The sequence below is a fragment of the Heloderma suspectum genome, chromosome 4 (assembly GCF_057233095.1).
Source record: "Heloderma suspectum isolate Gila_16-S chromosome 4, 16-S_ref, whole genome shotgun sequence".
NCBI lineage: Eukaryota > Metazoa > Chordata > Lepidosauria > Squamata > Helodermatidae > Heloderma > Heloderma suspectum.
The window spans coordinates 45,493,075-45,519,639 of record NC_139461.1 but is presented as its reverse complement, the minus strand read 5'-3'; the positions used below and the strand labels follow the sequence as shown (position 1 = coordinate 45,519,639).

At 44.0% G+C, this 26,565-nt stretch overlaps 1 protein-coding gene across 7 annotated transcripts in view; it reads right to left on the bottom strand.

The window, feature by feature from the left end:
• Window positions 1–26,565, bottom strand: part of RUNX1T1 (RUNX1 partner transcriptional co-repressor 1) — a 218,973-nt gene that overhangs the window by 99,725 nt on the left and 92,683 nt on the right. Inside the window, exon 1 of one of the 7 annotated variants that reach the window (XM_084849147.1) lies at window positions 2,365–4,985. The exons of the other annotated variants lie outside the window; for them this stretch is intronic. The gene's annotated coding sequence lies outside the window, so the exon portion shown is untranslated. Of the gene's footprint in view, window positions 1–2,364; window positions 4,986–26,565 lie in introns of those variants that run through there. 7 annotated transcript variants of the gene reach the window in all.

Below are 26,565 nucleotides of genomic sequence, written 5' to 3'. Positions count from 1 at the left end.
GCAACATTACCTACCTGGAAGTGCCTGAGCCGCCATGTTGCACACAATGGTGGCTCACTAGGGGAGAAGGGCATCCCTATGGCTTTGTCGGGTGCTCATTGGGCCGTGATGAAGCTTGTGCGGTGCTGCAAGTGGAGGCCGCGGCTTGGCAAGCACCCAACGAAGCCAGGCACAGGGGAGTCCGTCCATCTTTATGTAATTATGGCCACTAACTTGGATGTCTTTGAAAGGGGATTAGATACATTCATGGAGGTAACGGTATCAATTGCTATTAGGCATAATGGCTAGATATTGCCTCCAGTATCAGAGGTGGCATGCCTTTGAATAACAACCATATTTTTTATGGTTGGAGAGATGCAGTAGAATAATTAGCATCGTTTCACCACTGTTGAGCCCTTAGTATATATGGGATGGACTATAAGTCCAATGTAGGCAGGTAGATATGTAGAAAGGCAGTAGTATCTGATCTGCCTTTAACAAAACAGATATAGACTTCGTAGCCCAAACAGCATTTTTCTCTCCCAACAATATGTAGTTTTTCCTAGTATAACTGAACAGAAAGACAAAGAAAATAAAAGACTATACGCCTGCAGATTGATAAAACATTTGGCATGATCTTCAATGCAACATGCACAAAGCTTTGTGTGCTATGTTCCTCCCCTCCGCCACCCTGAAAACAGAACATTTTATTGGCTTTGTAGCATTTTTATCTAATGCTTTTTCAGTGCAAAAAAGGGCACTTAATCTTCTTTGTATAATCAACTATTGTTCAAAATAAATGGAAATCCATCTAGTCTACTTTCTTTCAGTTTCTGCTTATAACCAAGCCACTTTGTTAAGCATGTTCTTTAAAAGTAGGGATGTTAGAGAATTCCGCCATGGACTCCAATGAGGCCGGATTCTTTAGAATCCAGCCCCCTGGAGTCTGTGGTGGAACGAAGCACTCCCCCCTGCCACCCTGCGAAATTTTCCAGTCCATCCGCTGCCCCGGTCTGCGACTGCCATTTGCCTCCCTACCTTAGCCGTGATAGGCTACGTAAATATATACATAGCCTATCACGGCTAACGCAGGGACGCAAATGGCGGCCGCTATGCTGGACGCCATTTGCAGCTGCTGCCCAGCAGTGGACGGATGTCTGGCTGTGGGCGGGCCCAGCTGGCGGCTCCGCAGACTCGCCGCGAAGTGGAGCCGGCCGGGGAGGATTCTGGGGGGAGGGACAGATTGCCTCCCCCCCACCACAGACGCCCCAGAACGGGGTAAGTAATCCGCCCATCCCTATTTAAAAGTAGCCACTGAAAATGCACCCAGTATTAGTGAAAAAGGATGCTTGCAACAGCAGCAATCAAAATCAAAACTGTAACTGGATCCTGCATACCTTTGCAAGGTGATTCACCCCAGAATTGGCTTGAGATTGTGAACTTAATGGAAAAGGAAGAATGCATATATAGAGTCTGAGAACACATTCATATATTAAAAGTGAACTGACATCCCATAATGTTTTGAGATGAATTTTTTCATATGTAAACATTCCAGCAATTCAGGATATATTTGGAAATATGTATATTTTACTATTTAATAACCATGTGGCACTGGGAGGAAGTTATGGATATCTGTGATGAACAATTACTTCTTTAGAACAAAATGCAAGAAATTAGATAGTCATAGCAGATCAATTAGATAGTTATAGTAATGGACTGTAATGAAGGTCCTAGAATTTTAAGTTCAAATGCAAGCACTGTGCAAACTCAGATGTATACAAATACCCACATATAAGATACACATACATATACACACAGATATACAGAGTGGCTGGGTGACCGGTCAGATGGGCGATTAATAAATTTAATAAATAAAATAAAAATAAATGTTGTTGTTCAGTCGTTCAGTCGTGTCCAACTCTTTGTGACCTCATGGACCATAGCACGCCAGACCTTCCTGTCTTCCTCTCTCTCCCGGAGTGTGCTCAAGTTCATATTCATTGCATCGGTGATGCTATCTAGCCATCTCATCCTCATACACACAGACCCTTTTAATATGAAAAAATATGATACATCAGCAACACACCTATCAACATTCATGGGAGGAGAGGAGAACAGGCAGCAACATTGGCCAAAGACATGCCTGCGATTTCAAAAATTAGGATACAGGTAGCGGTTTGCAAGTGGAAGCCCATGGGATGAATCTCTCTTTCTCCATGATTATTGAACTAGCTCAGGACATGGGGAGAGACAGGGTCATGGGTAAGATGGAGGAGGCCTTTGTTCTCAAGAGTGTGTTCTGGTTTCTCTTTCCTCCTGCCTTCAGATAAAAATTATGGTTGTTGTTGTTGATATTATTATTACTATTAATTATTTGCATCCTACCTTTCTTCCATTGTGGAACTCAATGCAGTGTACACAGGACCCCCAAGCAGTCTTTCATCCAGAATCAAACCTGTTTAGTTTCAGCAAGACTTCTGCATCAAGTACCTTCAGACCATGCCCTAGAATCCATAGAGAAGGACGACAAAGTCTACTGTGGTAGGAAGGGCCCACGCTTATCCAACATGCTGCAGTCTCCCTACCACTCCTTCTGCCCTGATTCAGTACTGAGCAGCCTGCCAGCAGGTCACCGTGCATGTGTGTGGAATCTTTTGCACCCTGTTCCTGATTAGAATTTCAGTTTTGTCCAGGAATATTTCTTAAGCTCGAGAAGTACAACACCTATAAAGAGCAAAAATTCACATTTGAAACAATGGCAACAATGACTTTTGGCAGGAACTGTCTGAAATATGTGAATCAAGGTAAAAGCCAATTGGCCTGAAAAGAAACTTGGAGCACAAAGATGTACTCTCTAATGCCAAGTTAACGATGATATTGAAATATGCAGTGATCCTTGACAATACCAGTAGCCCATAAAGCCATACAAATGACAATGACAGCAAGGAGCTGGGTCAGCATGTCACCACTTAATTTAATCAAGGGTCCTTCTTCTAAAAAGAGAAAGATGGGAGGAAATGGAGAGAACTGCACGCATCTCCTAGCAACTGTCTTTGCCTCCTAAGGAAGTCTGATGTTAATAAAATCAGGTCTAGTTGCTCACACCATGACCATACCTAGGGATGTACGGACTGTATAAAATCCTGGGGGTAGGCTGCTAAAATGCTGTTCTAAAATGCTGTTTTAAAATGCAGTTTTAATGTTTTAATATAATTTTAATTGTATTGTTGTTTAATTATATTTTAACTTTTGTTTGTTTTCATATGGTTTAATTGTATATGTTTAAATTTTTATAAGCTGCCTTCTGTCCCAGTACTGGGAAAAAGGCGGGGTATAAATATTATTATTATTATTATTATTATTATTATTAATAAAAATCCACTCTGTGTTTCGCGGATTGTCATGCACCTTTTGTTCCATCGTCTGCCCACAGATGGATGCGAATTTTTTCTTTCGTCACGTGGAAAAATATGGAAATAATTACGTAAGTATTTACATAAGTATTTACATAATTTACCTTAGTATGTAAGATTTAGCATATTGTCCCCCATTCCATTCAATGTTTTCTCAGCAGAAACTTATATTTTTTTTCTACGAAATTATATGCATAAATTTGGGAAAGTAAAAAATTCATCCAAAAGTGCATGGGCTCCGCGTGGCCTGAGGGGGTTACTCTGTAGCAGATTCCACAGGTCGGATTCTTAGAAATCCGAGCTCATTTTAGTTCATTTTTAATTTCTCCAGCATCCCTAACCATACCTGACCTGGAAGTTTTTGCAGGGGTTTCCAATCTGCTTGGGCCTACCTACAAGTACAAAGAGGTTTCTATAGCTCATCTCCCTGCAATTCCTTCTTCTAGTCAGAACGGAGTGATAGTGCCCTGGCTAAATCCTTGTCTGACATCCCTGAGGTCACCAGCACAGAAAGCAAACAATTAGACTGTACACAACTGGATCATCTGATAAAAATGAAATGTTGCTGTGGGCCACAGTTATCTGTGGGCGCAGAGGGGCATTGCTCTATGTTTGCATCATTGTGCTGAAAACCTTATGCACTTTGCTTTGGAAGTCAGAGAAGAAAATCTGTTCACTTTTACATCAGGAGTGCCAATAAGTGACCCTAGTCTTCTCTCTCTCTCTCTCTGTCTCTCTCTCTCCAGTCGCCAGACTGAAACCTCTTGTCGGCTCCAGTTGGGAAGGCGTGCAACACACTTTGACACCAGTAGTCCTAGAGAAAGGGGTACACAGTAATTGCTCCTGCCTGCCCCCTTTAATCAGAGATCGGAGTGTCTGAACTGCCATCTCCAAGGCCAATTTGCAAAAAATAAAGTATTACCTGTAAGGAAAGGTAAGAAACAGAATGGTAGGTAGGTTGTTTTAAGCGGTATGTCTATCACATATACCATAAAATAGTTTGGATACACATGTGTGCACATACACAATGAAGCAGATGAGTATGGGAGTATGGGATAAGTAAAGAAGTCTGGAGAAGTGGTCAAGAGGCTTTCTCCACCCCTTCATAATTGTTATGCTACATTCCAAAACACGCTTATTTAGAAGTCAATGTGGCTTACTTCCAAGTACATATTACTAGAACTGGGTGATTGTTTTTCTCAGAAATGAAATCATGTGCCTGAAAGGTCTTGATCAACTTTAAAATCAACTTTATCTCTGCTTAGCTACTGCACTGAAAGCTAACAGTAGAAAGCTCCTAGCAGAATTAGGGATGTCAGAGAATTCCGCCACGGATCTCGGGGAGGCCGAATGCCAGCACATTCGGCCCCCCGAAATTGGTGGTGGAACGGTCTGCCACCCCCCACCCCCCCGGGATGGGACTTACCTTGGGCGGATCTTCCTGGCGGTGGCGGCTCTGGCGGCGGCTCCAGCGGCAGGTCGGCGGTGGCGGCCGGTCTTCCGACTGGCTGCCGCTGCCGCCATTTCCAGTAAAAAAAAAAAAAGTGATAGGCTACGTAAAGATTTAAGTAGCCTATCACGGCTAGATTTTTAAAAAACACCGTGATAGGCTACGTAAATGTAGCCTATCACAGCTGATTTAAAAGAAAAAAAAAACAACACAACGTGCATATGCAAATGGCGGCGCCCATGGGCGCCGCCATTTCTGTTCCTTATTTTGGCATGTCTTAGTCTACGTAAACATTTACGTAGACTAAGACGGCGAAAATAAGGGGAACACAAATAGCGTAGATGCTACGCTATTTGCGTTCCCCTTATTTTCGCCGTCTTAGTCTACATAAATGTTTACATAGACTATGACATGCCAAAATAAGGAATGCAAATGGCGGCACCCATGGGCGCCGCCATTTGCGTACGTGCATCGTTTTTTTCTTTTAAATCAGCCGTGATCGGCTACGTAAACATTTACGTAGCCTATCATGGCTGACTGCAGGGATGCAAACAGCGGCGGCTATGGCCGCCGCCATTTGCGTCCCTGCTAGCCAGTGGCTGGATGTCTGGCCACTGGAGGAGCCAGCCAGCGGCTCCGCAGAATCCCTGCGGAGCGGAGCCGGCCGACCAGGATTCCGGGGGCGGGGGAGGAACGTAGCGCCTCCCCCACCGGTGAGGATTCCAGGGGGAGGGACGGAACACCTCCCCCCAACCATTAGCATAATCCCCGAAAAGTAAGTGATTTTCATATATCCCTAAGCAGAATAAACAACTGAAAACGAAGAGATCTGAAATTTAGTGGGTGACATCCAAGATTACATTAGCAAAGTTCTACTAGTTCCTCTCCTTCCCTCCAACTCCCCACGATGGCCCCAAATCTCTTCAGAAGGGTCGCTAACCCTCTGGAGCAGATCTGAGGGGGTCACGGTATGGCTGCACGGGGGAGGAAAAATCCATTCCATTGACTGATGTCATTCTGGCTGTGGGAGCTGCTAAGCGTCTTATCCTTATAAAAACACTGATAGCAAAAAGTTATTTTCTGTAAAGGAACTGATCATAATTAAAGCACAGAAATGGAAAAACTCACACCACACTATACAATATTATTATTAATAGGAGATACAGAAATAGTGCTATACTCTATCATACATATAAATACTCCAAGTAAATCCTTGATATTACGTTATCTGTATTTTTTAGTTCCGTGTAAGACCAAATTAGCTATTAAATTAGGTTGCCAGTAGAAATTAAATATCCATCAATTCCGGAAGCATCATTTATATTTTGTATGGAATTACAAATGTTCTCAGAGATTATTAAGAATAATAATGGTGGTGGGGGAAGGGCCGTGATAGATGTAGGAGAGGAAGGTGGATTGACAATTGAGAGGAATATTGATATAAATACTTGAGCTATATCACATAAAGAACAGCCACAAATTAGCACAACTAGGGATGGAGTTGTCAATTTTGTGGAAAGTAAAGTTTGAAAATATAGAAACAGATGGTGAAACTGTAGCTAAGAATTTGAAGTTCACTCTAGATTGTCCAGAAAGGACCTTAGGGTGCAATGCTATGCAAGTTTAAGCAGAAAGAAGTCCTACAACTCCCAGGATTGATTTCTCTGTCAGCTGGGAGTAGTACGACTTCTTCCTGTCTAAACAAGAATAGGATTGTGCCCTAAATATTTCATATTCCTAGTTTTAATATTGACCTTAACAATCAGGTTCTTGTTCTTCAAATGGATTAATGAACTTTTTAATGAAAATTCCTAAACATGTTATGGGCCTCAAATTATGTATACTGTTTTATTGTTATTTGATCGTAGCTTGCCTATTCTGCACAATCAAGCTGTATTATGTTTGATGTTTTGGGTAGGGATGCACGAAAGTGACTTACCTTTTGCGGATTATGTTGATGGTGGGGGGGGAGGTGTTCCGTCTGTCCCCCCGGAATCCTGGCCGGGGGGAGAGGCGCTCCGTCTCTCCCCCCGGAATCCTTGAACGGCCGGCTGTGCTCCGCGGCAGCTTTGCAGAGCAGCCGGCCAGGCCCGGCCAGGCCAGAGCCGTCCGCAGCTGGATTTCCAGCCGCGGAGGGCTCTGGGTAAAACAAAAACAAAAAAAACAACTGCGTATGCAAATGGCGGTGGCTACGGCCGCCACCATTTGTGTTCCTTCTTTTTGGCCATATTTATCTACATAAATATATACGTAGACTATGACGGTGAAAATCAAGGGGAACGCAAATAGCATAGCGGGCGCTATTTGCGTCCCTTTTTGATTCACCGTTTTAGCCTACGTAAATCTTTACGTAGGGTAAAACGGTGAATCAAAAGCGGCCGGTAATAGTTCCCGCTACGCTATTTGTGTTCCCCTTGATTTTCGCTGTCATAGTCTACGTAAATATTTACATAGATGAAGATGGTAAAAAGAAGGAATGCAAATGGCGGCGGCTGTAGCCGCCGCCATTTGCGTACGCATTTGTTTTTTTTTAACCCACCCCCAACCATGATAGGCTACGTAAAGATTTACATAGCCTATCATGTCTTCCCCCCCCCCCACAAGCCTGGAAATGGCGGCGGCAGCAGCTGGTCGGAAGACCGCCTGCTGCCGCCGCCGCCGGAGCCGCCACCACCCGGAAGATCCGCCCCAGGTAAGTCTTGTCCTGGGGGGATCTGTGGAGGGGCAAGGGGGTGGCAGGCCGTTCCGCCACAGATTTCGGGGGGCCGAATGCACTGGCATTCGGCCTCACCGAGATCCGTGGCGGAATTCTCTGACATCCCTAGTTTTGGGGCTCTCCGGGGCAGGTGCGTGTCACGGTCCCTCGTGATAGATGACACAGTCATGACTTCGCAGCCATCCGTGGTTTTCGCCTGGAAAATGTGGAGTTCCAAGGAGTCGTTTTACTGCGATTTGGGGGGTTTGCTGTGGGTTTCCCCTAGGGATGTACGAAAGTTCTGCCACGGATCTCGGGGAGGCCGAATGCCAGCGCATTCGGCCCCCCAAAATCGGTGGCAGAACAGCCCCCCGCCCCCCCGGGATGGGACTTACCTGGGCCGGATCTTCCTGGTGGCAGCGGCGGTGGTTCGGCGGCGGTGGGGGGTCTTCTGACCGGCTGCTGCTGCCACCATTTCCAAGTTAAAAAAAAAAAAGTGATAGGCTACGTAAAGATTTACGTAAAGATTTACGTAGCCTATCACGGCTAAATTTTAAAAAACACCATGATAGGCTACGTAAATGTTTATGTAACCTATCACGGCTGAGTAAAAAACAACAACAAACGCATGTATGCAAATGGCGGTGCCCATGGGTGCTGCCATTTGCGTTCCTTATTTTGGCACGTCTTAGTCTATGTAAACATTTACGTAGACTATGGCGAAAATAAGGGGAACGCAAATAGCGTAGCGTCTACGCTATTTGCGTTCCCCTTATTTTCGCCGTAGTCTACGTAAATGTTTACGTAGACTAAGACGTGCCAAAATAAGGAACGCAAATGGCGGCACCTATGGGCGCCACCATTTGCGTATGTGCTTTTTTTTGTTTTTTGTTTTTACTCAGCCGTGATAGGCTACGTAAACATTTACGTAGCCTATCACAGCTGATTACAGGGATGCAAACGGCGGCGGCTACGGCCGCCGCCATTTGCGTCCCTGCTAGCCAGCGGCTGGATGTCCGGCCGCTGGCGGAGCCAGCTGGCAGCTCCGCAGAATCCCTGTGGAGTGTAGCCGGCTGGCCAGGATTCCAGAGGGGGAGGGACGGAGCGCCTCCCCCCCCGGCCAGAATTTCGGGGGGAGGGACGGAGCACATCCCCCCCAGCATCAGCATAATCTGCGAACAGGTAAGTGACTTTCGTACATCCCTAGTTTCCCCATGGTTGTGGGCTGTCTGTTCCTCCCCTGAACTGACGTCGCATTTTATTAGGGATGTACGAAAGTCACTTACCTTTTCGCAGCTTGGATTCGCACGGTAAAGGCAGCTATGCAAATGGCGTACTGGCCACCATTTGCGTGGCTGCCTTTACCGTGATAGGCTACATAAATACTTCCGTACCCTATCACGGAGAGAGCAGCGGCGCAATCGGTGTAGCAGCCCGCGTTTGCATCCCTGCTCTTTGCCATGATAGGCTACGTAAATAATTACGTAGCCTATCACGGCTGCTTGGCAGGACGCAAATGGCGGCCACAGCAGCTAGCCGAAAGACCAGCCGCCGCCACTGGCGCCCCAGGTAAGTTTCATTCCGGGGGGATTCCGTGGGGTGGCAGGGGGTGGGAGGCCGTTCTACCATGGATTTCAGGGGGCCAAATGCCAGTGCATTCATCCTCACTGAAATCCGTGGCAGAATTCTCCGCCATCCCTACATTTTACAGCGGGCGTGTTGTAGGCGTGCATAGTGCCTGCGTCACTCTGTGATGCCCCTTTACTCACCCCATCCCTTCACAGCTGTGCAGTTACAGAGGCACAGAGGGGTGTTTTCATCTATTTAATCACACTTCTGCACAGTTTTGCAACTTTGTATATTTGCAACGGTTGTGGACTCAGTTCCCAAAGGCCAGGGGGGGGGAGGCCTTGGGGAAGGACCAACATTGCTCCGGCCACCATTTTGGAGTTATGGTTAGGCACGCTTGTGAGTAAGAACTATCGTGAGAGTCTCGGGCTGGGGAACTGACAAACTGATGGTGCAGAAATGAAGGAGCACAAAATACTCACTTTTTACCTAAAAAGGGATGGAAGAACACAGCAGAGCCCATCAAATACAAAACTGCCACTGAAGTGTTGCATCCCCACACTCACGGGACTGCACAGCTGCACATTTCAGTAAAATGGGAGGGGAAAGGGCAAGGCGAGTCTGTAAGGGAAGCGCGAAGTACATCGCGAGTGTTTCGCAGGGCATGCTGACTCAAAGCCGCATTGCTCCGCAGTTGCAATGGGGTGGGGGTCCAAAGCGGTGCCATATAGACATGGCCTTGGTGTCATTTTGGTAAGTTGCTCATTTGCTGTACATCACTTTGAGCGCTTTGCAGAAAAGTAGCACAGAAATATCAGAAATTAAGATATAGTACACATTTAAATCTCTTTAAATTTATTTATGCACATAAAGATGTGATACAGGACGTTTTAATAATACCTTCAAGTGCTCTTAAAACTTGTTTGTCTCTTCAGCTACTTTGCTAACACATCAGTTGTTTTTAAGTGTTAAATATATTTAAATCAAAGAAGCCTTACTGTGAGTGAAGATATCATTTACTGAACACTTAACAGTGAATTCACATGTGATTTTGTGCTATTCCTAATTCAGAGCTTCATCATATATTTGAAACTCTTTGAATAATAGTAATAATAATAATAATAATAATAATAATAATAATAATTTAGCCATCAGTGTACATGCCAGTTGGCAGAGTAACAAACAAAAAGACAGACCCCTGACTTGATGAACTTAAAATCTAAAATTTGGCTCAGGGAGAGGGAAGTGAAATGGAGCTGAGATTATAAGGAAAGAAATTGAGTTCTGTTCAGTTGCAGATACTTAGGCTTTTAATAGGGGATGAGGACTACGGGGTTAAGCTAAAGGTTTCAAAGAAAAGATGGGCTTTAAGGAGGGATTTGAAGGAAGAGAAAGAGGCATCATGATGGAGGTGTTCTGGGTGGGTGCTGCAGGCACAAAGGGCTGTAAGGGGAAAAAGTAGGATTACTTAAAGGAACAGAAGTGGGAATTCCCTTGCTGCATCAGACCCAAGTCTCATATAGTCCTGCATTCTGTTACCAACAGCAGACAGCCCCAAAGCTCTGTAAATTCACTAGTGGGATATGGAGATGATGGTAATCTCCATTGTCTATTCCTGGAATATGGAATTCAGAAGTACACATGCTTCTGAATGGTCTGCACTAGATTTTTATAGCAACAGAATCCAGTAGCCCTAAGATATGCAGCCCTGAGTTCCCTGGAGGAAGGGTGAGCTACAATGCCCCATTCCTAAACACTACTGATCTGATCCAGGGCAGTGCTGCACGTACTGAGGAAGCCTATATATCAGAAGCTCATTCACAGTAGCAGAGGAAAGCTTTGTGCGCGCATCCCTTTGCATCTACTGAATAGAGCTTTCCTGTCTACAGATGTCAATGAAAAAGGCCGGGGGGGGGGCACACATGAAAAGTTAATGTATGCACCAAATTAAAAAGGGAAATTTCTCAGCCATTAACATTTGGATTCCTTTTTGCAATGGCACCCCTCCCCAGAGATGCATTATTCAAAAATATACCCTTGCTGTTTTCTGGGAGGGGAGGGAGGAATCAAGAGATTAACTGTACAATCCAATGCATGTCTAATCCAAGCCTCACTGACTTAAATGGGAGTTTCTTCCAAGTAAATGTGCTGAAGAATCAGCTAAATGATTCGGAGAAATGAAACTGAGGTATGGGCCATTTCATGAAACCATTTATCCTTGAATTACTGGATCAAATTCATGAATTGTTAGCTGCATTGTTGCTTTCAGCCCTAGTGTGCACATCTGAATCACTGGGTCCCTCTGCCCCCCAAAAGGCTGCAAGCTGGTATAACTGATTTAAATGGAACTTGCATCTATTTCATGTTTGAAATTCAAATATAGAAATAGTATTTTGAATACAAGCCTATGTCCAGTAGTCAAACTGCACCAAATTTCTTATTCATTATCCCTACCAATCTTTATTGGGATGTGAAGACTACATTGACAAATATTACTAAATTAATTTATCTCATAGTAGACACCAATCATGACCATCAGCTTAAGATAAGACTTTATTATATTACAGCTGAAATCAGGATGGGTTTTCTTTTCTTTTTAAAGGCACCCTCACGATACATTCCTCCTTTCGTTTCATTGCATGTTCACTTAAATAACTGTATACCTTTTTTCCTCAGACAAAATGAAATATTGTCCATTTGTAGAGAAATGTGTTGCCAATATAAGAAACAGTAAGCTTAAACAAACTCTGTCAGAGCTGATCAACATACCTTCAAATACTATTGAAAGTAACAGTACCATCTGCTGACAAAATAAACAGAACTTTTGACTACTTGACTGTTAGATAGATCTCATTGACAGTAGTGATACAATGTTTTCTCCTGAAACTCTTTTGATTTTTGAACGCTCAGTTTCAATAAATTTTTGATTCACACAGCTGTGATAAAAGTAGGGGCTTCCACTATCGTAGTGCAAGTGAGGGATGTCTATTTACATTGCCTATCAATAGTATAAACCCATTACTGATAGGCAGTGATAATCCCATTACTAACGTTTAGTGCCAGATATTTCTTTGGGGCCATATCTACACACTACAATTATATCGGTATAACTGTCACTCCCCAGGGCACAGGCAAATGATAGCGCCTTGAATGCAGCTGTGCAGCTGGCTCTTTCCAGGTTTCTTCCAAGGACACTAGTTAAACTAGTATAGTTAATTTGCAGTGTAGTTCAGCAGCCCTGACACCAAACCATAGTTAAGGAAGCTTAACTATGGCTTAGAACAAGGGTCCCCAAACTTTATTGGCCTGTGAATATAAAACTTTATTCAAAATAGCAACATCTGCTATTATGAAAGTGTTCTGGGTCCTCTCACAAAATTGGAAAGCAAACTAAAATAGGAACTGCTTTGCAAACCCACAACTGGAAGTGGGTTTGCAAAGCATGGCTTGTGCTATGGTTTAATGTAATGCCTGAATTGACAAACCATAGGTGCAGCTGTTGTTCTGCAGAGGCCAATTGCTTTGCTCAGAAGATGGTAAACAAAGGCAAACCAGCCGCTCTAAACAGTATGTTTAGTTGTATGTTTGCAAGCTCAAACCATGGCTTAGATGCTAAACTGTGGTTAGTTTAGTTGCTTATTAGTAGTTATAGACCATGTTCGGTATGTCGTCTGAACTGATCCACAGAGTTGCAGCTGATTCTAATGCCCAAGTTCTGGTAGGGGAAAGTAACACTGATCACAATTTCACACGCTTTTTGCTACTCTTTGAACATCACAGGCACATTTCAACTACTTATTGTGGTGGTTGTTATCAAGACAATAACTTAAACCACATCAGAATGATGGCAAAGTAGGGATGTAAGAGAATTCCGCCACGGATCTCGGTGAGGCTGAATGCCAGTGCATTCGGCCCCCCTGATATCCATGGTGGAACGGCCTGCCACCCCCCCACCCCCGCAGATCCCCCCCAGGACGAGACTTACCTGGGGCGGATGTTCTGGATGGCGGCGGCTCCCGCAGCGGCTTCGGCGGCGGCGGGTCTTCCGACCTGCTGCCGCCGCCATTTGCAGTCTCGTCTTTTTTTTTTTTTTTACATAGATGTGATAGGCTATGTAAAGACTAACGTAGCCTATCACATCTGGGTTTAAAAAAAAAAACGCGTACGCAAACGGCGGCAGCCATTCCTTATTTTTCACCGTCTTAGTCTACGTCAATATTTACGTAGACTAAGACGAAGAAAAGAAAGGGGAATGCAAATGGCGCCCACTATGCTATTTGCGTTCCCCTTTCTTTTCTCCATCTTAGTCTACGTAAATATTGACGTAGACTAAGACGGCGAAAAATAAGGAACACAAAAAACACGCGTACGCAAAAAACACAAAAAACACGCGTACACAAATGGCGGCGGCTATGGCTGCTGCCATTTGCATTCCCCTTTCTTTTCTTCGCCTTAGTCTACGTAAATATTGACGTAGACTAAGATGGCAAAAAATAAGGAATGCAAATGGCGGTGGCCATAGCCGCTGCCATTTGGGTACGCATGTTTTTTTACCCAGAGCCCTCCGCGGCCGGAAATCCGGCTGTGGACAGCCCTGGCCTGGCCCTGGCAGGCTGCTCCGCGGAGCTGCTGCGGAGCACAGCTGGCCGTCGAGGATTCTGGGGAGGAGGACCGGATCACCTCCTCCCCTGTCGAGGATTCCGGGGGGAGGGATGGAACGCCTCCCCCCCCGTGAACAGAATTCCCGAAAAGGTAAGTGACTTTCTTACATCTAGGGATGTACAAAAGGCACTTACCTGGTCCCGTAGCTTGCTTCGCAGTGGGGGGGAGGCGCTTCGGTTCTCCCCCCAAAGTTCAGGCCGGGGGGGAGGCGCCCTGCCTCGCCCGGCCGAAATTCAGGCCGGGGAGAAGCGCCCCGTCTCCCCGGCCGTGAAATACAAAAGTGAAAAAAAACCAAAAACACCCGTGATAGGCTACGTGACGATTTACGTAGCCTATCACGGCTGACTTTGGAAATCTAGCCGTGATAGGCTACGTAAATCGTTACGTAGCCTATCACGGGTGTTTTTTTTTTTTACTTTATTTTGTAATGGTGGCGGTGGCAGCTGGTCAGACCGGCCGCCGCCCCTGCCCCCGCCGAACTGCCGCCGAACTCCCGCCGGGACCCGCCGCCGAGAGGGACATTCGAGGGAGGTAAGTCCCATCCCGGGGGGGGGGCGGAGAATTTCACCAACAATTTCGGTGGGCCGAATGCGTTGGCATTCGGCCTCCCCGAGATTCGTGGAGAAATTCTCCGCCATCCCTACGTACATCCCTATGGCAAAGACAGGCTCACTGCACCAACATAGCATTGCACATTGTGACATTGTGCTGGTGGTGCTACAATTGCTTCAGCTATCATTAGAAAACACATATAAAGGAACATGTCATATGATCAAACATTTTTATTCAAGTGACACCAGTGCCATGGGTTACATCCAACCATGACCAAGGTATGTATCAGAATTTCGTTTATATTTGCAGATCAACTAAAAATGTCATGTTGTTCGCAAATGCAAGCACAAGCGGCAGAATTTTTTCAAAAAAATTTCACAACTCATGAAAATTGTAATGGTGTTAAAAAAAATGTGCATTTGTACACTTTAGTCAATAGGGGAAGTGCACACTTTTGAAAGATGCAATGCTTTTGAAAATTTACACTTTTGAAAATAAGGGCAATGCTATTTGCGTTGCCCTTATTTTCGCCGTAGTCTACGTAAACATTGACGTAGACTACAGCAACTAAATAAGGAACGCGAATGGCGGCTCCCTATGGGGGCCGCCATTCGCGTACGCGCTTTTTTTTTTTTTTTAAGTCACCCGTGATAGGCTACGTGACGATTCACGTAGCCTATCACGGCTGACTTTCCAGATCTAGCCGTGATAGGCTACGTGAATCGTCACGTAGCCTATCAGGGGACGTGTTTTTGTTTTTTTTTTTACTTTCATGTTCGCGGCCGGGCGAGGCGGGAAGCCTCCTCCCCGGCCTGAATTTTGGCCGGGCGAGGCGGGAAGCCTCCCCCCCCCGGCCTGAATTTCGGCCGGGCGAGGCGGGAAGCCTCCCCCCCCCGGCCTGAACTTCGCGGGGGGAGCAGCGAAGCGCTCCCCCCCACCGCGAAAAAGCTGCGAGAAAAGGTAAGTGACTTTCGTTCACCCCTACTGCTCTGGTGTTCCACCATGGGGGAAGAGTGCCAACTGGGAAAGGCCACATAACCAGTTTTGCTTATTTGGCTGTAGAATTCACACATATACTGCAGCCACCTGGAAAGCTTGTGGAGGGAGAATTATGGGGAAGGGGTTTCCACAAGGCCCTTAGAATGCATGAAGAAGGCCTGAGATACTGATAGAACTTGCAAGAAATGACAGTGTAATGGAACTGAAGTCTGGGCTGCAAACTCTGAAGCACTGCAATGAAGAAAGTAAATATACATATTGTAAATAAATTAAATAAATAAATGAGGAAGTTAGTGCTATCAGAAGCCAGAACTAGAAGAAGGGGGAAAGCTCAGCAGTAGAACACATGCCTTAGTGGCTTTTTAGTAAATAAACAGTTATTTAAATGTTAATAATAAATAAAAACTTTGCATGCAAAAGCTCCCAGGTTCAATTCCTGGAATCTCCAGGTAGGGCTAAGAAAAAGACTCCTGCCTGAAATCCTGGAGAGCTCATGCTAGTCGGTGTGGACCAGAGGTGGACAACTTGTGGCCCTCCAGATGCTTTGGCCTACAATTCCCATCAGCCCTAGCCAGCATAGCTGACAGTGAGGGATCATGGGAGTTGTGGGCCAAACATCTGGAGGTCTACAAGTTGCTTGCCTCTGGTGTAGACAGAACTGAGCTAGATGAATCAAGGGACTGACTTGGTATAAGGCAGCCTCCTATGTCCTAAGCTAGTCATTTAGACTGCTCAGTTTATGGTGGTCCATGTCAACTATGTGGACCAGTGGGAGACCATCAGAGGCTGAAATTCCATGCCTGTGGGTACGGTAATAAGATCAGTTACACTGAAAGAACACATTTGACTCCCGAAATAAGAGGTGTACAGACCTATCTTTCGAGATGCAATCCTATATTTCTTAGTTTACTAAGTAGAGATAGTTCAGAGGAGAGTATTTCAAGTAAGGATAAGGATAAAGGAAAATATAATGAGAATATATTAGCCCTTGGGAAACTAGATTACCTAAAGAAATTACTAGATTACTACTTATATACATAGCAAGTCAGTGAATCCTTCCCCAGTAAATGATGGAACTGAAGACCATTCACTTAACAAAAAACAAAGGGCATGATCCACCAAAGTTAAGTTCTTTGTAAGAACCATTTCCATGGAAACATTATGTAAGTGCTGTATTAACCATGTCCTGCCTCCAACCTGATTCAAGGTGCTGTTTGGAGTCTGAATGGTTCTTACCTTATAGTCCTCCAAGTCTGCCACTTCTACAGTAACCTACTATAGTTTATAGCCTGTCCCTTTGACAGAGCCTTCTGTTGATCAAATAAAGACAGCGAGGGGACAGCATACAGAGGCATTCTCAGTGGCTGCTTCCCAGATGCAGAATTCTCTTCTCCTGAAGTCTGCCAAAAACCAATACTTGGATGGCATATGATATTATTATATGGTAAGTAACTTTGTTCCTAAAAAGATATGTACAGGGTTATTCTAGTCATATATTCCTATTTCTAATACATTTCATATGTTTATAATATAGTTCAGATATCTGGATCCATTTTATGACATTATAAATGGCTGCAATTACTAGAGATACATCAAAAGCACCTGGTGGATGTCGGTGCAAGAGAATAAGGATGCGTCTTCTCTGATAAACTGTGATAGGGGCCAAACAAGAAGTGAAACAGGAAGTACCTCATACAAGAGATACTCTCTGATTGATATTTTGCTGTAATGGTTCCTCTGTCTCCTAGGTCAATCCAGCTAGTATTCTGGATTCTTGAAAGGAAAAGTAACAATAACCAGTCTAAACTAAAAACTGTGGATGATGACGGGTGCTCTAATTCAGCAGCCACAAATATATTCATATGGAGGTGGCTCTTAGAAATACAAATTAAATGAGTTCATGTTTTTTACTGGACCAGTTTCTGTTGGCTTTTGGGAATGAAAGATTTAGTAGCCTTGGATTTTTCAATGAGTACCATTCCTCCAAAACAAAATAGTTTGCCACTGTGAACATATTTAGTCCCTTCACTTACACAAAGGCCTAATCACAGAACTCTTAATTTTCAACTACCATATAAAGCTGCTGAGCTGAAGCAGCACTTTTTCATAGGGATGGCGGAGAATTTCTCCCCGAATCTTCGGGGGGCCGAACGCCAATGCATTCGGCCCCCCGAAATCGGTGGTGAAATTCTCCGCCCCCCCGCCCCCCCCGGGATGGGACTTACCGTAGCCGAATGTCCCTCCCGGCGGCGGGTCCCGGCAGCGGTTCGGCGGGCTTTCGGCGGGGGTGGCAGCCGGTCTTTCGACCGGCTGCCACCGCCGCCATTACAGCTGAAGTAAAAAAAACAACAACCCCGTGATAGGCTACGTAACGATTAACGTAGCCTATCACGGCTAGATCTCCAAAGTCAGCCGTGATAGGCTACGTTAATCGTTACGTAGCCTATCACGGGTGACTTTGAAAAAAAAAAAGCGCGTACGCAAATGGCGGCCCCCATGGGGCACTGCCATTTGCGTTCCTTATTTGGTCCCGGTAGTCTACGGAAAGATTTACGTAGACTATGGCGTAGTCTACGTAAATCTTTACATAGACTACCGGGACCAAATAAGGAACGCAAATGGCGGCGCCCATAGGCCACCGCCATTTGCATACGCGCTTTTTTTTTTCAAAGTCACCCGTGATAGGCTACGTAACGATTTATGTAGCCTATCACGGCTGACTTTGGAAATCTAGCCGTGATAGGCTACGTTAATCGTTACGTAGCCTATCACGGATTTTGTTTTTTGTTTTCTTACACTTTCGCGGCTGGGGAGATGGGGCGCTTCTCCCCGGCCTGAATTTCGGCCGGGCGAGGCGGGAAGCCTCCCCCCCGGCCTAAATTTCAGCCGGGCGAGGCGGGACGGCTCCCCCCCTCGCCTGAACTTCGGGGGGAGAAGCGAAGCGCCTCCCCCCCACCGCGAAGCACCCCTGCGAAAAGGTAAGTGACTTTCGTACATCCCTACTTTTTCACAGTCCAGATTGGCTGAGATGAGACCTACACATGAGACCTACAGATGTGCAGGGAAGATGCAAATGCTTTTTAAAACATTGTACCTGAATTTGTCAAGTCACAACTATACTGGATGTGCTATTCTCTCTCAGGGGTACCTCCTGGGAGAGGAAAGTGGTGGAAAAGCCTAAAATCAGGGGATCAAGGATTTTACTCTACACATTAAACACAAATATATTGTGTCCCAAATTATTTTGTGAGAGCACGTGCCATCTTGTTCTCTCCTAAACCAATTTTTGCTTTCTGGTGTGCGTGTGTGTGGTGTGTGTGTGTGTGTGTATGTGTGTGTTGGTGGGAAATTAGTCTTTTGAGGAAAAAAAAAAGTCAAACAGCAAGGACAGAAATCAAGATGATCTTCTTCCATAAAACTGCAATATTCATACAATTGGTTGAGGCCAACATTGGACAGCCAGTGATTTCAGGTTTGTAATGGATACATTGAGCCTGAGAATACTGAAGGGTCTCTGCCGTGTTTGGCATTTTGGGGACTCATAAAAACAAGAATCTAGCTGAAAAAGAAGCTTAACACATTCAGAGTTTAATGATCTGGTTCCTTCCTTGCATATAGCCACAAACCCCTGTTTTCTTCTTTCAGTCTAGTATAAATCCTGGGATGGAAATGCCTGTGATTAACCCAGGGCATTCAGAAATGCTGGCCAAGATCCAGGAATGGATTTGCCACAAACATTATAGGCCTCTTTATATTCTGCCAGACATGCCAAACTGATACAAATAAGCCCACTTCATGAGTTTTTGTCTGGACAGCGGGGGCAGAGCAGAGGGGGCCACACAGGCGCAGCTCTGTAACCGCTTTCTACGTACAGTGCCATCTTTGATGGACTCCCACTCTGAAGCCAGTGTTGCTCATAAGGCAACAAATCTAGAAAAAATATGGAATGAACCCAGCTGGCTCCCTTTCCGCTGCTATTAATGCAGGCAGCTTTTATCAACATATTTATTGGCTCTGTTAACTATGAACCCCCAAACTAGTATCTCCTCCAAACATATGCCAAGGTTTTCTGCCAGTTTTCTGCCATTTTGTGCCACAAATCCCAAGTTTTGTGCTGCCACCCACAACTGTATACAACTGTATATTTATACATCAAATGCGGGTTCGTAGTTAACACACACAAAAACCAACATTCTCATATCCAAACCTGTGCCAAAGTTTTGTGCTAGTTTTGTGCTCTTTTGTACCTCAAATCCAGAGTTTTGTGCCATCAAGAAAAGTGTGAGAAGGACATACCATTAGGTGTGGCCTGGTGAAAAACTGACATTCTCATATCTCCTCTGAACCACCGCCAAAGTTTTGTGCTCTTTTGTGCACAAAAGAGCACACAAAAAAACACAAAAATCCTGTGTTTGTGCAAAACAAGCACAAAACTTGGGAATTTTTAGCACTTGCCATGCCACACCAAGGGTATGTCATTTTCATGCTTTTGGTGGCAGCACAAAACTTGGGATTTGTGGCACAAAACAGGCACAACACTTTGGCATATGTTTGGAGAAGATAATCGTTTGCAGGGTTTGTAGTTAACAAAGCCATATTTATTTACTGTATTTATATCCTGCCCTTCTGCCAATGAACCCTGGGCTGTATATAGAATGGTCATGTGTCCTCTTTTACAGTCCTCTATTTGAAGGGCAGCCAGATGACTGTCCTCCATTCTGAAGGTGTCCTCTATTCGAAGGGCTGTGCATTCCAAGCCCAGTTTAAAGATACAGAAGGAAGAGCTGGGCCTTGAAGTTGTCCATCAACAGCACCTGGACAGCAGAGTGAGCAAGGCACACAGTTCACCTGGTCAGTGGCTCCCACGCAATGCACTGGGGATGCACTGTCTTTCTATTTTAATTATAGTAATTGTTTCTAAATTTGCATCAATACATATAAATTAGCATATGCCATTTTTATGCAAACTCTTTTTTGGTGATGCATTTCCTCTTTTTTGGCGATTCATGTGTGGCCACCCTAGCTGAATACGTGGTTCTCCCTTTACAACCTGTAAGGAAGGTTAGCCTGCAAGATAGTGACTGGCCCAAGGTCATCCAGTGAGCTTTATCACTGACTGGGGATTTGAACTCAGGTCTCCCCAGTCCTAGTTGAACACTCAAACCATTAAACCCCTGACAGATGCACATACCCTGAACTGTCCCTTATGTGCAACTTGTTAATCCTGACTATATCTACATAAGGGCCACTGTGTTTATATGCAATACAATATACAAATTGTTCTTTCTATATTACTTAATAGGATCCTCTCCCAATGTTCATTCATCGCTGCAGTGATGACTTCACCTACCACCAGAGACTTCAGCCTATCACTTTTTAAAAAATGTTGCTGTAAACAGCCCTGCTGGTGTTTATTCTGGGCCTGCTATAATGAGAGTAAATATAAATCTTTTTTACTGAAAGCCAGCTGCTTCATTCTTAACTCTGACTTTCCCCGCTTCCTTTTTACATTCAAGCTAGAGTACAGCTGCAATAAATGTGACTCCTCACAAGATGTGCAGATGTTAACAGTACTGTAGGACATCAAGAAACATTTCAAGATTCTTGTAAGTGCTGACTAAAGTTGCTCTGTCACCCATGCCTCCTCCTCCTCCTCCACTATCCTATTCAGCAACATCAGCGCCTTCCTATATGTTATAAGAAAAAAATAAATAAACACATCTGCCAGTGTTAATGACTAGGTCTAAATGTGTTACTAATAAATAGGAGTTTTATTCAAGTCAGTAGACAATAAGGAGTTTGAATTTTGAACCAAAGTCAATTTACTCTTTGCCCAATAGGTTTAATGCAATCATGATTTCTTATCTTACTGAGAATTAGGACAATTTTATTATTTAATTTCGATAGATGCTTTTTCCTTAAGTAGCATGCAAAGCAACGTACCAAAATTTAAAAAGAAAATCAACTACAAAAAGCACTAACAAAATCTCACAATTATTAAATAATAACTGAACAGCTTGCCGAAAACAGAAAAGGAAACACTCATATAGATTCAGCATATTTGAAATTAAGGATATGATATAAAACTCAAAAGCAGTACCGACCTATGTACGTGAGAGCAGCCCTGTCGATTTTAATATACATTTATATTATAAGTTGCCAAGGTGGGGAAACATTTGACTGTTCACTGATTGAACTGTGGTGATGTCCACAAATAGGGTGAATGTGTCAGTAGCATACAAAATATCTCTCTCTTGCACCTGAGAGCCAATGTGATATAGTGGTGCTGGGCAAGGACTAGAGAGACCAGGTTCAAATCTCCACTGAGCCATGGAGCTGACTGGGTAACCTTGGTCCAGTCACCATTAAGGATGTTGGAGGAATCCATCTGATAGGTGAAGTCCGCTGAACATTCCACACCTCAGCTCCCCAGACTCTGACTTGCCAACCCGTGAGCTGGCCTGACTCAAGCTGTGTGAGTCAGGCCACCTCACTGATTTCCATTTTATTTTTTTTCTTAAGTTGGCAAGTTATGCAAATTGCAGCCGCAGTTTGCTTAACTTGTGCAAATTTCAGCCAGAATTAAGAGTAATTTTCACAAATTGTGGCCATAACGTGCTTAGTTATTCACAAATTGCGGCCGCAATTTTCACAAATTGCAGCCACAATTTGTGCATAACTAAGCACTTTACAGCTGCAAATTATGCTAATTACAGCTACAATTTGCATAAGTTATGCAAATTGCACTTGCAATTTGCGTAACTTGCTGATTTTACAGGGGAAAATAATAAAACGGAAATTTCCCAGATTACAAGGAAAAGTCTGCAGCTTGGCTCGTGAATGCAAGCCAAGCCAGGGGCTCCTGGGAAATCCACTGAGCCCCCAAAGGGCCAAATTTTCCCATGACAGACATGCCTAGTCACCATTAGTGCTGTTCCGAAATTTTCAATCTGTTTTTTTTTCGACCATTCATTGAGTGGGGCGAGGTTAAAAAGAAATTACATCTGAAAATTAAGGGAAGGGGTAAGAATTTTGGAGAAATTTCTTAGTGTGCAGTGCTTACGGGCTTGCCTTACTATAATGAGGTGGCCAAAGAACGTGCATGTATGTGTGTGCTCTTTCTTTTTCAACTAAGTCCCATTCTTCTCTGTTTTGCAGCCTCCCTGACTGCTTGTGCTTTCTGAAAAGCCCCCTATAGGACTTAGCCAGGACTTCCTCCCTTGGGTCTTTCCAGTGTGGCTGCCTACTGCGTGCCTGAAAGCCAAAGAAGGAAGAGGAGGAGGTGGTGGTGGCAGCTGTGTCCTTTTAACAGAGCTTCGGCTATTGGGCGGTATAGAAATGAAATAAATAAATAAATAAAATAAACAACAAAAACAAAAATGCCTGGCACAGCTCTGAAATTCTCACTATCTCTGTGAAGGAAGCAGAAAAACAACGGCCTCTTTCGCAGGAAGCGAAAAGGTTGCAAAAGTCCAGGAGGAGATTAGGCACAGTGCTAGTCACCATCTCTTAGCCTAACTGCAGTGTTGTTGTGAGGATAAAATAGTGGGTGGGGGTGGAGAAGAAGGCCATGTATGCCACCAGGTTGATCCCCACTATTCCACAGGTTGGGGATCAATTTTCCCCAACCTGACACCCTCCAGAGGTATTGAACAACAACTCCCAGCATCCCCCAGCCAGTCTCAACACAGATTGGATCCCTTGTACTTACTTTATAGTAAAGGAAAAAAAGTCCTGATAGTTATGTCTTCAAAGTAACATGTGGTTTGACCCTGAGATACCATTTTTTTCAGTGAATGGAAAAGGCGCTTCAAGCCTCTTTCCCAACAGCAATAGCTGGTGCATGACTTAATTAATATAGACCCAGCTATGTTACATGACAGAAGTAAATGGTTTTACTTCCCATTCCTTCCCATTCAACAGGCATAGACTTTTCCTTACACTTTCAGGGCTGGGTCTACCATTAGGCCACGTAAGGCAATCACCTCAGGCAGCTGATTTTAGATAACATGGAAGGACAGCAAATTGTTTATTTAATTAATTGTTCTTGAATTTTTACTGCCAGATTTTTTTACTGACAGAATTTTTACTGTGTCCCCCCCCCCCCGCCCTTTGATGCTAAAATAGCACGAGCAGGCCGGGGTACTACGCATCTTAACCTGAGAGCTATGCACCTGAGAGCTATGCACCTTGACTGAGTGGGGCAACTTTTGCTATTCATCAGGCAGCAAAAGTTTTCAGTTGGCCCTGCCCACTCTCTTTTTTAAAACGCCAGTAGTCACATGTTATCAGACATCTACTATGAATGGCCAGTATTGTTGCTTAAAGTCTGTATTCACAGAATAACTCACAACATGGATGATGAGTTACATTTCTTAGATGACTTTCTCAGAAAAAAGATGCAAGGCCTCTTACAACAAAAAATAAAACATACACAAATTTAAAACAATTTAAAACAGCTAAAAACAATTAATAAATTAATACCACTTTGATCAGGGAAATACATGCAACCTTCCTACACACATAACACATCAGTTTATTGAAAGGCATTGTATGTGTATAATTAGGAGTAGAACTGCATCCTAACTGGAAAATAAAACATTTTGCTAAGTATTATCACATCTATCAATGAGAATATGTTTTCAGATAGTAGTGATATCTCTTAAGTATACAAACAGAAAATGGGGAGGTGAGGTGGCTTGCTGATTTAATTTTTTAGTGCTTGAAATCTAGTTTGTTTCAGTCAAATAGATGAACACAAAGGTCAAGTGCAAGAAAATCCTATGGGCTGTTTAAGATGGCAACAATGGTATAATGTGTTTGTTTCCTTGTATCTTGTGAAGTCTCCTGAGAAAAGCTTCCACCAATGAAAAATCCAAATGAGCTAGGAGGGAAGAAGAATGATTGTGGCATCTGTTGTAGCACTCCGCCAACACAGATAAGAGTGACTTTGCATGGCTGCATCCCCTACCAGCATTAAGGAGCCAACTAGCTTTACTCAGTGGGAAAGAATGGATAACGTATTTCTTTATTTACCTACTTACTTAACTTGCATCCCACATCTTTAAACAAACAAGTGCTCTCAGAGCAGCTTACAATTTCAAAAATATTTTTACACCTGTATCTCCTCCAACAACAGTACCTATATGCACTGTGGCATTTCATAGATGGTCACATAAGACATTAATTTATTCAAATTCTTCATTTTAAGGCATCATCAGCACAAACCTTAACGGCATGTATGTAGATGATTAAATGCTATTCTATTGGACCAGCTGTCACACTTCAGCTCTATCAGCATTCATGGATGAAAATTAAGGTCTCTAGCACAGAAATTATTTAATAGCTGACATACTCTTGCATGTACTCAGGTTCTTGATTCTTCAAAATGTCAGGTAGATTATATTGTGTTGGTTAGGTCCCAGGACTTAAAGAGCTAATATAGCATAGTAGTTAAGGGCACAATCCTATGGTCGCTAGACAGCCATAGGATAGGTCAGTTCCCAGGAACCGACCTTGGAGCCTGCGCTCTGAAATTGGTTCTCTGAAAACCGACCTCCACCCCCACCCATGTTGCCTCACAGGCAATGTGGAATGCCCCCGCGCTTGGAAGAGGAGCGCGGAGTGAAAATTGGGCATTCCTGGGGCTGGGCCGTGGCGGGGAAGGTGGAAGTGCTGTTCCGACACTTCCTATGTGTCGTCCAGCATCCGCCTGCCCGACTCCACCTTCCTGCGGCTAGACAGCCAAAATTGGCTGTTGAGCCATGAATGCAGGGCAGCTGAAGCACGGAGGGGATGATCCCCTCCACGCTTCTCCTGCACTGCATTGGATAGGCGGTCACCTCCGTGTTCGGAGGTGGCCGTCTATCACGGTATGATTGTTCCCTAAGAGACTGAGCTAGAAATCAGGAAATCCCCTTTGAGAGCACTTTACAAATGCTAACTATTATTACTAAGGTCTTTAGCAAAGGTCTCCTTAGTAACGTACAAGCAATGATTTTAGCAAAGCAAGAAACGTCAAGACATTCGGTTTCTGCCAATGGTTACACACCTAGAGTTGTATCCAATCAATAGTGTTCACTTGCCAATGAAATGGTATCTGCCATCGGAACTAATCCTCCCTCCACCCCACACTGCAATTCCTTGTGCCTTCACAAAATCTTCTCCAGAGAGTTGGGGCATGCTACAGAACAGATATCAGGAGTGCAGGGAGCTGCAAGAGGGAGGAGGGGAAGAAAAAGTTCCATTGCGTGACCAGATGTCTGCTCGCACAATGTTGGATGTTGCTCCCAATGAATAATGCCTCACAAATATTTGAAGGATCAGCTGATCAAGGAAAGACTATGAAAATAGGAACAATAATTTCATTCAGCCCACATTTTTAATCAAACCAATCTATTGCATACTTTCTAGACTAATACAGGAATTGTAACGTAGTTATCCTTCAGGCTGCAGACTTGTCTAAATGTTGTGATGCACTTCTTGATTCAAAAATGCATGCAAAAATGTGTATATTAGAAAAACATGCATACAATTTAAATGTACATTTTTCTACTTTAACCTTCCCCCCCGCTGCAGAAAACAGGATGGAACACATCATGTTTATGACTGTTTCACTTGCAAAACTGACATGAGCGGGACATAAACTGAGCCATCCATCCCTAGTTTCTGCCCATCATTTCTAACCATAGGCTCTGGCTTGGACTCAAAGGTGCCCTTCCACTAGAAGAAAGTCTCTTATACTCATAGAAGAGGATTGCATGAGGGAAGTGACCCAAAATCCACAGAGGTTCTTCCACTGGTGCAAACTTTTGCGCAAGACTGCACAAGTTCTTTTCACAATCTCCTTATAGTCCAGTAGAGTTTATATCTAAAGCCTGTATCTTCCCTATTTACCATATCTCTTGTACTATAATAAAACCCTTGACACATTGTAATGCTGCACTGTGAGAACTTTCCTGCTAGCAACTGAGCAAGAGTGAATAGAGCAGTGCTAATACTTCTTCTCCTTCTGTTCACAGTTCTTTTGGATCCAATTCCTTTTCTATAAGGACTAGAAAAGAGTGTGGGTTTTGAATGAATGCTGAAATGTCAGAAAATTATATGCTAGGTAACAGATTATGAACTTATTTATTTATTAAATGTATATCCTGCCTTTCTGCTAAAAATTGCATTTAAGGTGATTAACAATAATAAAATACAGATTAAAAGAATCTTAAACACAAAAACAAATGCATTATAACACA